This window comes from Meles meles, chromosome X (assembly GCF_922984935.1).
Source record: "Meles meles chromosome X, mMelMel3.1 paternal haplotype, whole genome shotgun sequence".
In the NCBI taxonomy this organism is placed as follows: Eukaryota; Metazoa; Chordata; class Mammalia; order Carnivora; family Mustelidae; genus Meles; species Meles meles.
Window position 1 is genome coordinate 58927099 of NC_060087.1, and position 12580 is coordinate 58939678.

General features: G+C 37.2%; 1 protein-coding gene across 2 annotated transcripts in view; it reads left to right on the forward strand.

Moving 5' to 3' along the window:
- Positions 1 to 12580, forward strand: part of EDA (ectodysplasin A) — a 473959-nt gene that overhangs the window by 305901 nt on the left and 155478 nt on the right. The gene's annotated exons all lie outside the window — the stretch shown is intronic.

Here is a 12580-nt window from a genome sequence, read left to right on the forward strand (position 1 = left end):
AAAAATTGTGGTATATCCATATAATAAAATACTATTCATCAATAAAAAGGAAAGAACTACTGATACCCAAAAGAACATGGATAAGTTTCATAGACATTATGTTGAAAGGCAGAAACAACACACAAAAATAAGTCAATCATATTGCATGATTCCACATAATTAAAGTTCTAGAATGAGGAAAAACTAAGTTATGGTGACAGAAACAAAAACTGTGGTTTCCTGGATTAGGAGATAGAGCTGAAGAATGACTGGAAGTGTCACAAAGAAAATTCTGGGTTGATGGAAATTACTATATCTTGATTTTGGTGGTGGTTACAAAGGTGTGTATGTTTTTCAAAACTCCTTAAACTGTATGTTTAAAATGTGTGCATTTTCCTGTATATAAATTGTACTTCAAATTTTCATAAGGTACAAAAATTTACAAAGGAAAAACCTTCAGAGGATACCCCCTCTTGCGGATAAAGCCTAAATTTCTTAACATGATCTGGCCCTTATTTAATGTCTCTTGGCTCATTTTTTGCCATCCCACCCCACCTCATTCCATCTATTCTAAGGTACTTGTGTTTTCAAAAACTGCCATTCTCTTTCCTTTGAACCTCTAAACATAATGCTCTCTTTGCCTGGAATTCCTTTTTGGCTTCCCATTCACCACTGAATCTTCAACATCCTTCAGGACTCAGAGGTAGCACCTCCTCCAAGAAAACTTGTCCATTCCCAGTCTGTATTAGATGCTTTTCCCTTGCTCTCAGAGAACTGTACAATTCTAACAAAGTGTGTATTGCTCTGTAATACAGTTATAATTTTTAAAAATGTAAAACTGTAGTGGACTGGGGCCATTAGTAAATGGTCCAAGCAAATAGTCTTCTACATATTCAGTAAACCGTCAATTAGATCATAGATTGTAGATATGTTTCTCTCCAGATAGCTGAAGTTTCAGCAAAGTTATCAAGAAAACTCTTTACCCAGGGTGACTTGTCCTTCTAGAGTTGCAAATGATTGAGATTTTTTTTTAAAGATTTTATTTATTTATTTGACAGACAGAGATCACAAGTAGGCGGAGAGGCAGGCAGAGAGAGAGGAGGAAGCAGGCTCCCTGCGGAGCAGAGAGCCCAATGTGGGGCTTGATCCCAGGACCCTGAGATCATGACCTGAGCCGAAGGCAGAGGCTTTAACCCACTGAGCCATCCAGGCGCCCCACAAATGATTGAGATTTTATTGTAAATAGCAGTTTGGGTTTATATTATTAGTAGTATGATAGCTTGTTTATATTACAGGTTAAGTAACTATTTATGGGCTTTATTTGGAAACCCTGACAGACTTTATTAAGTTGATTCTATAGGAAAATCCATTTTAAATTCCAATCAAATGATTTAAAAATACTGCTCAGTTGAACTGTGTGAAATTATTGATATTCAAGCATTTTGCATACAAAACAATAATTTCGTATAGTTCAACCTAAATCTTTTTAAATACAACCCTATGGCAAGTTGGAGATTATCTATATATTCATTTATTAATTTTATATTTAATACATGAATACATTCTACAAGACACTAATCATGTATGGCTATTGGGTATAATTGTTCTATGTAAATAGTAAATCACAGGATTTTGAAGAAAGTTTGTGTAGAATGATAAGGCCTTCTTAAGTCCCACGCATTTTTTTTTTTCAATTAATCAGAGATGCAGCAGACATGAGTGTTCTGGAATTGTTTTTTGAACTAACACTAGGATGAAAATGCAGATTTATTTCCTCTTTTTTAACCCTCAAACTATCTAACCAGTGTAATTGGAGGTTAATTTTAATAATAGTAATACTAGCATTTATTGAGTGCATATTAAATGCTGGATTCTGGATTCTGTACTAACCCTACAACTACTTTATGTGCAAACTACTATTATTATCCCTATTTACAGAAGAGAAAATTAAAATTTAAATAACTTGTCCAAGGTTACACAGCTATGAGTGTCAGGGTCAGGATTAGAATCATTCTCAATCCTACTATTCAGTCCACAGTTTACCTCAAGCATATTTTTTTTAACCACAAAGAAGCACTCATACTGCAAGATTATGATTGACTTAAACAACTATATATTTAAGCTGTGATTATCATCAGTGAAACCAGGCCCATTCACATATTAAACATTATATTATTATGAGAGAGCATCATAAGATAGTAGAGGACTAAGTACCAAATGAGTCCTATAGACTGTGAATGCTGTAGGAGTTCTGTGGAGTCTAGGAAAGGAAGCACTTGTGTGCTATGTCATGGCAAACTCCCAGAAGACTATTGACATAACTGGTACTATCCAATCATAATTGGATGCATAGCATTCTGGGAACAAACCACAAGTTCACCACAAATAAGAATGTGAAAAAGTTGTGCATGTGTAATAATGCAATCCCAGAGGGAGGAACAACCTGAAGTCTAATTCTGGGCAGACATCAGTATAGTATGTGAGGGAAGTTAGAAATTTGTGACTGAGCTCTCTGAACCCCAGAACTATGTGGAGAAATGGGACTTGAAGGATTACTTATTAGATATTTGGAGCAGAAGAGAAGGGATTCAGAGATGAACCAAAATTTCCTGGTGGGAATGACTGGAATAATGCAGCAGAAGTAAAAGGATTTGAGATAGAGGTTGAGTTACGATGGTGGAATAGGAGAACCCAGGGCTTGCCTCTTCCCTCAAACATAGCTAGATCAACTGCAAATCATTTTGAACAACTAGGAAATTGATCTGATAAGAAAACAATCTGCACAATTGTAGGGAGAGAACCTGGCAGATGCAAGGTTTGGAGACATGAATTGGGGGAGGAAAAGGCCATGGTGCTGGGGGGGAGGTTAATAAGAACCCTTTTCATGGAGAGTATTCAGGGAGAGAGCAAGAGAGCAGCACATAGTGTTCGTGCAAGATGCCAGGGTACAGGCATCCCCTGGATCACACTGGGAGAGAATATTCCCCTTCCTGTAGTGCATTTGGAAGAGGTTATATTGCCTCTCCAAGGACAAAAGACCCACCAGGTGGGTGCCATTGAGCAGCCATTTAACAGCAGGGGACAGAGGTGCACTGAGGGCAGATAACAGTTGTAGCTGTTTGCTGTGCTTCACCATAGACTCCTGGCACCTGGGTGACCATATAATTACTTTTCTGGGACAGAATGGTGCCTAGCACAGGGCTACAAGTCTCTCCTCTGGGGGAGTGGAGGATATCAGCATCTTGCCCTGTACCTTAAGAGTTGGAGTTTTGAATACCAGCAGCTGGCCAAACATAAAACATAGAACTATGGCCAGGCATGCCAATGGCCCAGGCACAGACAGGTTGAGTGCAGGGATCTGATGCAAGCCTGGGACACTGGAGGGGAGATTGTTCACTTTTCTGAGAGGTCCTCCTGAACAGCAGTGGCTGGGAGTTCCCCTACCTTGGGACAAGAGGGCACAGTGATGCAATCTACCCCCCGACACACACACACAATTCCCCCACCTGCTGGCACAGTCAGACTTCAGAGAGCACTTCCAGTGGAAGATAGACTCACACCAAAGCTTGACCCCTTCACCTTACAGAAGCATCTTTACTAGGGCTGTTCTGACTATGAGGCAGCACAGCAGGCTTCTCCCTCACAAGACCAACACAGGCCCCCCCATACACATAGAAGTCTACTGATCATAGAGGACTCAAAATTGTCAGTTGTACTTCTGGTGGAAATAGGGCCAGGCTTCTTTTCTTTTTTTCTTTTTTTTTCCTTTTTCTTTTTTTTTTTCCTTTTTTAAAAAGTTCTTTATTGCCTTTTATTTCTTTTTTTTTCTTCTTTGGAATCAGGCTTCTAGTTTTTTTGTTAATTTGTTGGTTTCTTTCCTTTTCTCTCTCTTTTTTTTGGATCAGGCTTCTTTTTCTTTTCTTTTCTTTTTTCCTTGTTTCTTTTTCTTTGGAATCAGGCTTAAGAGTTTTTTGTTTGTCTGTTTGTTTGATGTTTTTTTCCTTTTCCTTTTTTCTTGAATCGGGGTTTTTTTCTTTTTTTAAATCAGACTTATCCTAACAAAAAATTAGAGGACACCTATTTAAAAGTCCAAACACCAACTGCAAGGAGGAACTCTGCACAGGACTGAACTGTAGAAAAGAGTAGCCAAAACACAACAGCAGCATGCACACAGCATACATCAGAAACATATCCTGAAGAGCCAGGCCCTGGACAGTGTATGACACCTTCTTTAATATAGTATTACTCTCAAGAGCAGAAAATATAATGAGCTTTCATAATAAACAGAAAGCAGAAACTAGATGTAATGACAAGATGGAGGAATTCTCAAAAGATAGATCAAGAAGAAATCACAGCCAGGGATGTGCTCAAAATAGACATAAGCAATATATCTGAATAAGAATTGAGAAAAACTGTCATAAGACTACTAGCTTGACTTGAAAGAAGCATAGAATACACCAGAGAAACTCTGGGTGCAGAGATAAAAGACCTAAAAACTAGTCAGACCAAAATAAAAAATGGTATAACTAAGATGAAAAATCAACTGGATGTAATCACAATGAGGATGGGAAAAGTAGAGGAACAAATAAGTGACAGAAGATAAAATTATGGAAAATAATGGAGCTGAAAAAAAGAGGGAAAGACCCTATTAGATCATGAACATAGATTTAGGGAACTCACCAATTCCACAAAGCACAATATCCATATCATAGGAGTCCCAGAAGAAGGGTGGGAAAGGCGTCAGAAGGTTTATTTGAACAAATTATAGCTGAAAACTTCCCTAATCTGGGGAAGGAAGCAAGCATTCAAGTCCAAGAGTCACAGGGAACTTCCCTTAAAAAATCAACAAAAACAGGTCAACACCAAGATATGTCATACTGAAATTTACAAAATACAAAAAATAGAATTCTGCAATAAATAAATCATCATTAAAAAATAAATTTTAACCCTCCTGGGTTATGGATATTGGGGAGGGTATGTGATACAGTGAGTGTCATGAAACATGTAAGCCTGATGATTCATAGAACTGTACCCCTGGGGCAAATAATACATTAAATGTCAATAAAAATATAAAGAATAAACCATGAAACCTTCTATTAGGGAAAGAATATTGAGCTAAAGGATTCAACACAGAAGGGTAGATACTGGAATATTCTACTTATTGCAAGATCAAATACAGGCAAAGGTAATCAATGGTGATAGAAGGTCAGAATAGTGATTACCTCTGACAAGAGGTATGGAGGGATAAGTGGGTGGGGTATGGAGGATATTGACTGGGAAGGGATAAATTTGGGGGTTGTTGGCAGTGTTCCATATCTTGAGGTGGGTGATGGTTAAAAGGATATATACATACATAAAATATGCATATACATTAGATAAATCCATGTAGAAAAGATAATTGAGCTTTACATTAACAATGAGTGTGTTTTACTATATGTACGTTAATGGAATTCTTTTTTTTCCACTTTTTTTAATTACTTTTCAGCGTAACAGTATTCATTGTTTTTGCACCACACCCAGTGCTCCATGCAATACGTGCCTTCCCTACTACCCACCACCTGCTTCCCCAACCTCTCAGCCCCTGCCCCTTCAAAACCCTCAGGTTGTTTTTCAGAGTCCATAGTCTCTCATGGTTCATCTCCCCTTCCAATTTCCCTCAACTCCCTTCTCCTCTCCATCTCCCCATGTCCTCCATATTCTTTGTTATGCTCCATAAATAAGTGAAACCATATGATACTTGACTCTCTCTGCTTGACTTATTTCACTCAGCATAATCTCTTCCAGTCCTGTCCATGTTGATGCAAAAGTTGGATATTCATCCTTTCTGATGGAGGCATAACACTCCATAGTGTATATGGACCACATCTTCCTTATCCATTCGTCCATTGAAGGGCATCTTGGTTCTTTCCACAGTTTGGCAACCGTGGCCATTGCTGCTATAAACATTGGGGTACAGATGGCTCTTCTTTTCACTACATCTGTATCTTTGGGGTAAATACCCAGCAGTGCAATTGCAGGGTCATAGGGAAGCTCTATTTTTAATTTCTTGAGGAATCTCCACACTGTTCTCCAAAGTGGCTGCACCAACTTGCATTCCCACCAACAAGCATAAGAGGGTTCCCCTTTCTCCACATCCTCTCCAACACATGTTGTTTCCTGTCTTGCTAATTTTGGCCATTCTAACTGCTGTAAGGTGATATCTCAATGTGGTTTTAATTTGAATCTCCCTGATGGCTAGTGATGATGAGCATTTTTTCATGTGTCTGAGAGCCGTTTGTATGTCTTCATTGGAGAAGTGTCTGTTCATATCTTCTGCCTATTTTTTGAGATGATTATCTGTTGTGTGTGTGTTGAGTTTGAGGAGTTCTTTATAGATCCTGGATATCAACCTTTTGTCTGTACTGTCCTTTGCAAATATCTTCTCCCATTCCGTGGGTTGCCTTTTTGTTTTGTTGACTGTTTCCTTTGCTGTGCAGAAGCTTTTGATCTTGATGAAGTCCCAAAAGTTTGTTAAAATTGTATTGAATTCTAGTCACAGATTGAAGTACAGATCTTAACATTGAGAAAAGACAAACAATATTTTTAAAATGTGCTATATCTTTGTAAAACTTAATTGAGTCTAGTAACAATTAAGTCCAGAAAAAAAGTCTGTAATAGAATCATTGAAGTATTTTATATAGTTGTAATCCTGAAAACAAATGATTCATAATTAATAGGTATATATATATCTTTAAAAAAGTCATGAAAATCAGGACAGCAAAAAAGTAATGCTTCTCATAATCCAAGTTAAATTTTTGGACTGCAAGATTATGGAATTCTGGACATGGGGAAGGTGGTGTCACATGATTTAGGTACACCTGGGTACTGACTATTCTTTCTCCCTTTGGTTTCTTACTTTTGGAAAGTCAAACAGTAAGTAAGTTAAGAAAATGGACATCTGGAAATATTTTCTTAAACAGAAGAATGTAATTTTTTAAGGTAGGTTCTAACAGAATGTTGATGTAACCTGGGGGCAGGGGAGGTGGAGGCCCAGCATAAATGCATGATCTTCCTAATTTGACTGTGACAATACACAATCATAGTCCTTAAGCAGTCATCTAAAAAGAAAAGCTGGGCATAGTAATGACCCTACTTTGAACCTACTTTGGTTTAATTAACTCCAATGTCATTGGCTAAAGCATAAACAAATACAGAATTATAGCAGATATGGTAGGCTGTTTGCAAATGCCACTGTGATAATATTTTCTATCTTTGTACAGATGCATCTTTGCAATGTGCTTATGCTATTTCAATTAAGACGTGGAATTTATTTTTCCATCGCTCCAATCTGAATTGGTTGTGTACTTGTTTTGCTTTGATTAAAAAGATTTGCAGATGTGACAATGTGCAATGTCCAAGAGGTATTGCAGATTCTGCTCTACTCATTTTGATGTTCTAAAATTGAAATGTAAGAAACTCAAGCTAACTTCTATGAAGATGAGAAATCTTACAGAGAAACGGTGTCAGCCTACAAGTAACACAAATGCTATATACATAAGTGGATAATCTTGGGATCAGTCAGATGACTATGAACTTCTGAGTGACCATGGTTGATATCAGCAGAAGAATGATTCAACTAGTCCCAATCCAAAAGAACAACCAATGGAATCATGATCAAAGAAATGATTACCATTAAAATAAAATTCTCTGTGCTTTCAGGTGGTTTGTTATGCAGTAAGAAATGAGTTGAAATAAGTTGAGGTGTGTGTGTGCAAAAGTGCATATGTACACATGACCTAATGCATGCACATAAGTGGTTTCTTCCTACTGATCTGCAGATCAATCATATGCATTGGAAAAACCAAGTTGAAAATTATAAGTTTACCAAATTCAAATAAAATATTTATCATCATGAAAAAAAAAATAGAATTCTGAAAATAGCTAGGGACAAAAGATCATTAGCCACAAGGATAGACACATAAGGTTAGCAGCAGACCTCTCCACAGAAACATGGCAGGCCAGAAGAAAGTGGCATGATATATTTAACATGCTAAATGGGAAAAATATGCAGTGAAGAATACTATATCCAGGAAGACTGTCATTCAGAATAGAAGGAGATACAGTTTCCAGGACAAGCAAAAACTAAGGGATTTTGTGGACACTAAACCAACTCTGCAAGAAACATTAAAGGAGACAATTTGAGAGGGAAAGAAAGACCAAAAGTAACAAAGATCAGAAAGGAACAGGGATAATCTACAGGACCAGTGGCTTCACAGATAATACAATGGCAGTAAATTCATATCTATCAATGATTACTCTGTAAATGGACTAAATGCTCCAATCAAAAGATACAGGGTATCAGAATGGATTTAAAAGAAAAACAAGACCCATCAATATACTGCTTACAATAGACCAATTTTAGACCCAGAGAAATCTCCAGATTGAAAGTGAGCGTGTGAAGAATCATCTATCATGGTAATGGATATCAAAAGAAATCTGGAGCAGCCACACTTAATCAGACAAATTAGATTTTAAACCAAAGACTGTAATAAGAAATGAAGAAAGGCACTATGTCATAATAAGGGGGTCTATCCAACAAGAAAATCTAATGATTCTAAATATTTATGCCTCCAACTTGGGAGCACCCAAATATTTAAATCGATTAATAACAAACTTAAGGAAACACATTGATAATAATACAATGACAGTATTGGACTTATATTAATGGGGAGATCATCTAAGCAGAAAATCAACAAGGAAACAATGACTTGGAATGGCACAGCAGATCAAATGGATTTAACAGCTATATGCAGACAAAACCATCCTGAAGCAGCAGAATACACATTCTTTTCAAGTGCACATAAGACATTCTCCAGAAGAGATCACCTGCTGGGTCAAATATCGAGCCTCACCAGTACAAAAATACTGAGATCATACCTTCAACATTTTTAGATCACACCACTATGAAATTTGAAGTCAACCACAAGAAAAAAATTGGAAAGACCATAAATACAGAAGTTAAAGAACACTCTACTAAAGAATGAATGGGCTAACCAGGAAATTAAAGATGAAATACAACAATACATGGATGAAAATGAATTTGAAAACACAACACTCCCAACTTTTGGGATACAGCAAAGGTAGTCCTAAGAGGAAAGTATATAGCAATACAAGACTTCCTCAAGAAGCAAAAAAAGACTCAAATACACGATCTAACCTTACAACTAAAAGAGCTGGAGAAAGAACAGCAAATAAAGCCCAAAACCAGCAGAAGGGAAATAACTAAGAGCAGAAATAAATGATATAGAAATTAAAAAAAAAAACCAGGATGACATACCAATGAAACTAGGAGCTGGTTATTTGAAAGAATTAACAGAATTGATAACCTCCTAGCCAGATTATCAAAAAGAAGAGAAAAGACCCAAATGAACAAAATCACAAATGAAAGAAGAAAGATCAGAACAAACACCATAGAAATACAAGAAATTATAAGAGAATATTAGGAGCAAATATATACCAACAATTTGGACAATCTGGAAAAAATGGATAAATTCCTAGAAACATATACACTACCAAAACTGTAGTAGGAGGAAATTGAAAATTTGAACAGACCCATAGCCAGCAAAGAAATTGAAGCAGTAATCAAAAATCTCACAACAAACAAGAGTCCAGGTGGCTTCCCAGGGAAATTCTACCAAATACATAAGGAAGAACTGATACCTACTTTTCTGAAGCTGTTCAAAAACATAGAAATGGAAGAAAAACTTCCAAACTCAATCTCAGAGGGCAACATTACCTTGGTTCCCAAACCAAGGACCCCACTGAGTACAGATCTATTATGAACATGGATGCAAAAATTATCAATATGATACTAGCCAATAGGATCCAACAGGACATTAAAAAAGATTACTCACCATGACCAAATAGGATTTATCCTTGGACTGCAACTCTGGTTCAACATCCACAAATCAATCAATGTGATACACTACATTAATAAAAGAAAGTACAAGAGCCATTGGTCCTCTCAATAGATGCAGATAAAGCATTTGACAAAGTACAGCATACTTTCTTGATAAAATCCCTCAAGAAAGTAGGTGTAGAAAGAACATAGCTCAACATAATAAAGGCCATATAAGAACAACACCTAATGGCATCCTCAGTGGGGGAAAACTGAGAGTTTTCCCATAAGGTAAGGAATACAACAGGGATGTCTATTCCCATCAATGCTGTCAACATAGTACTGGAAGTCCTAGCCTCATCAATCAGAAAACAACAAAAATAAATAAATAAATGGCATCCAAATGGGCAAGGAAGAAGCCAAGCTTTCACTCCTTGCAGAAGACATGACACTCTATGTAGAAAACCCAAAAGACTCCACCAAAAATTGGTAGAAAGATTCATGCATTCAGTACAGCATCAGGATATAAAATCAACATACCAAAATCTGTTGCATTTCTATACTCCAATAATGAAGTGCCAGAAAGAGAAATCGAGGAGTAGATCCCATTTACCATTGCATCTAAAATCATAAGACACCTTGGAATAAACCTAACCAAAGCGGTAATAGATCTGTACTCTGAAAACTATAAAACACTGATGAAAGAAACTGAAGATGACACAAAGAAGTGGAAAATAAACGTTCTATGCTCGTGGGTTGGAAGAAAAAATATTGTTAAAATGTCTATACTACCCAAAGCAATCTACACATTCAGGGCAACCCCTATCAAAATACCACCAGCATTTTTCACAGAGATAGAACAAACAATCCTAAAATTTGTATGGAACCACAAAAGATCCCAAATAGCCAAAGCGATGCTGAAAAAGAAGCCAAAGCTGGAGGCATCACAGTCCCAGACTTCAATCTGTATTACAAAGCTGTAATCATCAACACAGCATGGTACTGGCACAAAAATGGACACATAGATCAATGGAACAGAACAGAGGACCCACAACTATCGGGTCAACTAATCCTCCATAAAGCAGGAAAGAATATCCAATGGAAAAAAGACAGTCTCTTCAACAAAGGGTGCTGGGAAAACTGGACAGCAACACACAGAAGAATGAAACTGGGCCACTTTCTTATACCCACATAAAAAAATAAAGTCAAGGGGCGCCTGGGTGGCTCAGTCAGTTAAGTGTCCGCCTTTGGCTCAGTTCGTGATCCCGGGGTCCTGGGATTGAGCCCGACATTGGGAATCCCTGCTCAGCAGGGAGTCTGCAGCTCCCTCTCCCTCTGCTGCTGCCCCTGCTTGTGCTCTCTGTGTCTCTCTGTCAAATAAATAAATAAAACCTTTAAAAAATAAAATAAATTCAAAATGGATGAAAAACCTAAATGTAAAACAGGGAACCATCAAAATCCTAGAGGAGAAAACAGGCACCAACTCTTTGACCCTGGCCACAGCAAATTCTTACTATACATGTCTCTAGAGGCAAGAGAAACAAAAGCAAAAATGAACTATTGGGACCTCATCAAGATAAAAAGCTTCTTCACAGCAAATGAAACAATCAATAAAACTAAAACGCAGCCAGTGGAATGGGACAACATATTTGCAAATGACATATCTGATAAAGGGCTAGTATCCAAAACCTATAAAGAACTTTTCAAACTCAATACCCCAAAAATAAGAAAATCCAGTTAAGAAATGGGTTGAAGACATGAGCAGACATTTCACCAAAGAAGATTTCGAAACAGCTAACAAACACATGAAAAGATGCTCAACATCACTCATCATCAGGGAAATACAGTTCAAAACCACAATGAGATACCACCTCACACCTTTTCTGAATGGCTAAAATTAACAGTATAGGAAACAAGAGATGTTGGCCAGGATGCAGAGAAAGAGGAACCCTTTTGCACAGTTTGTGGGAATGCAAACTTGTAGAGTTACTCTGGAAAACAGCATGGAGGCGCCTTAAAAAGTTAAAAATAGAACTCCCCTACCACCCAGCAATTGTACTACTATGTATTTATCCAAAGGATACAAAGTATCCAGAAGGATACTTTGAAGCACTGATTCAAAGGGGCACATGCACCCTGTGTTTTAGCAGTGTTTATAACAGCACTATCAAAAATAGCCAAATTATGGAAAGAGCCCAAATTTCCATTGACTGATGAATGGACAAAGAAAATGTGGTATATATATTCAATGAAATATTACTCAGCAATCAAAAAGAATGAAAGCTTGCCATTTGCAGCAACAGGGATGGAACTACAGTGTATTAATAAGTCAGTCAGAGACAAATATCATATAATTGCACTCATATGTGGAATTTAAGAATCAAAACAGATGAACACAGGGGAAGGGAATGAAAAATAAGATAAAAACAGAGAGGGAGGCAAACCGTAAGAAATTCAAAGTGATAGAGAACAGATTGAGGGGAGGTCAGTGGGTGGATGGGCTAAATGGGTGATGGGCACTAAAGAGGGAACTTGTTGGGATGAGCACTGGATATTATATGTAAGTGCTGAATCACTAAATTCTCCTGAGACCAATTCTACCTATGTGTTAAAAAAAATAATAACTGGTGGCAATGATGGTACATCCTTATCATGAAATAAAATATAGTCATTAAACTGAAGACACAGATTACTTGGACCATAGAAAATACATTTTTTGAATGA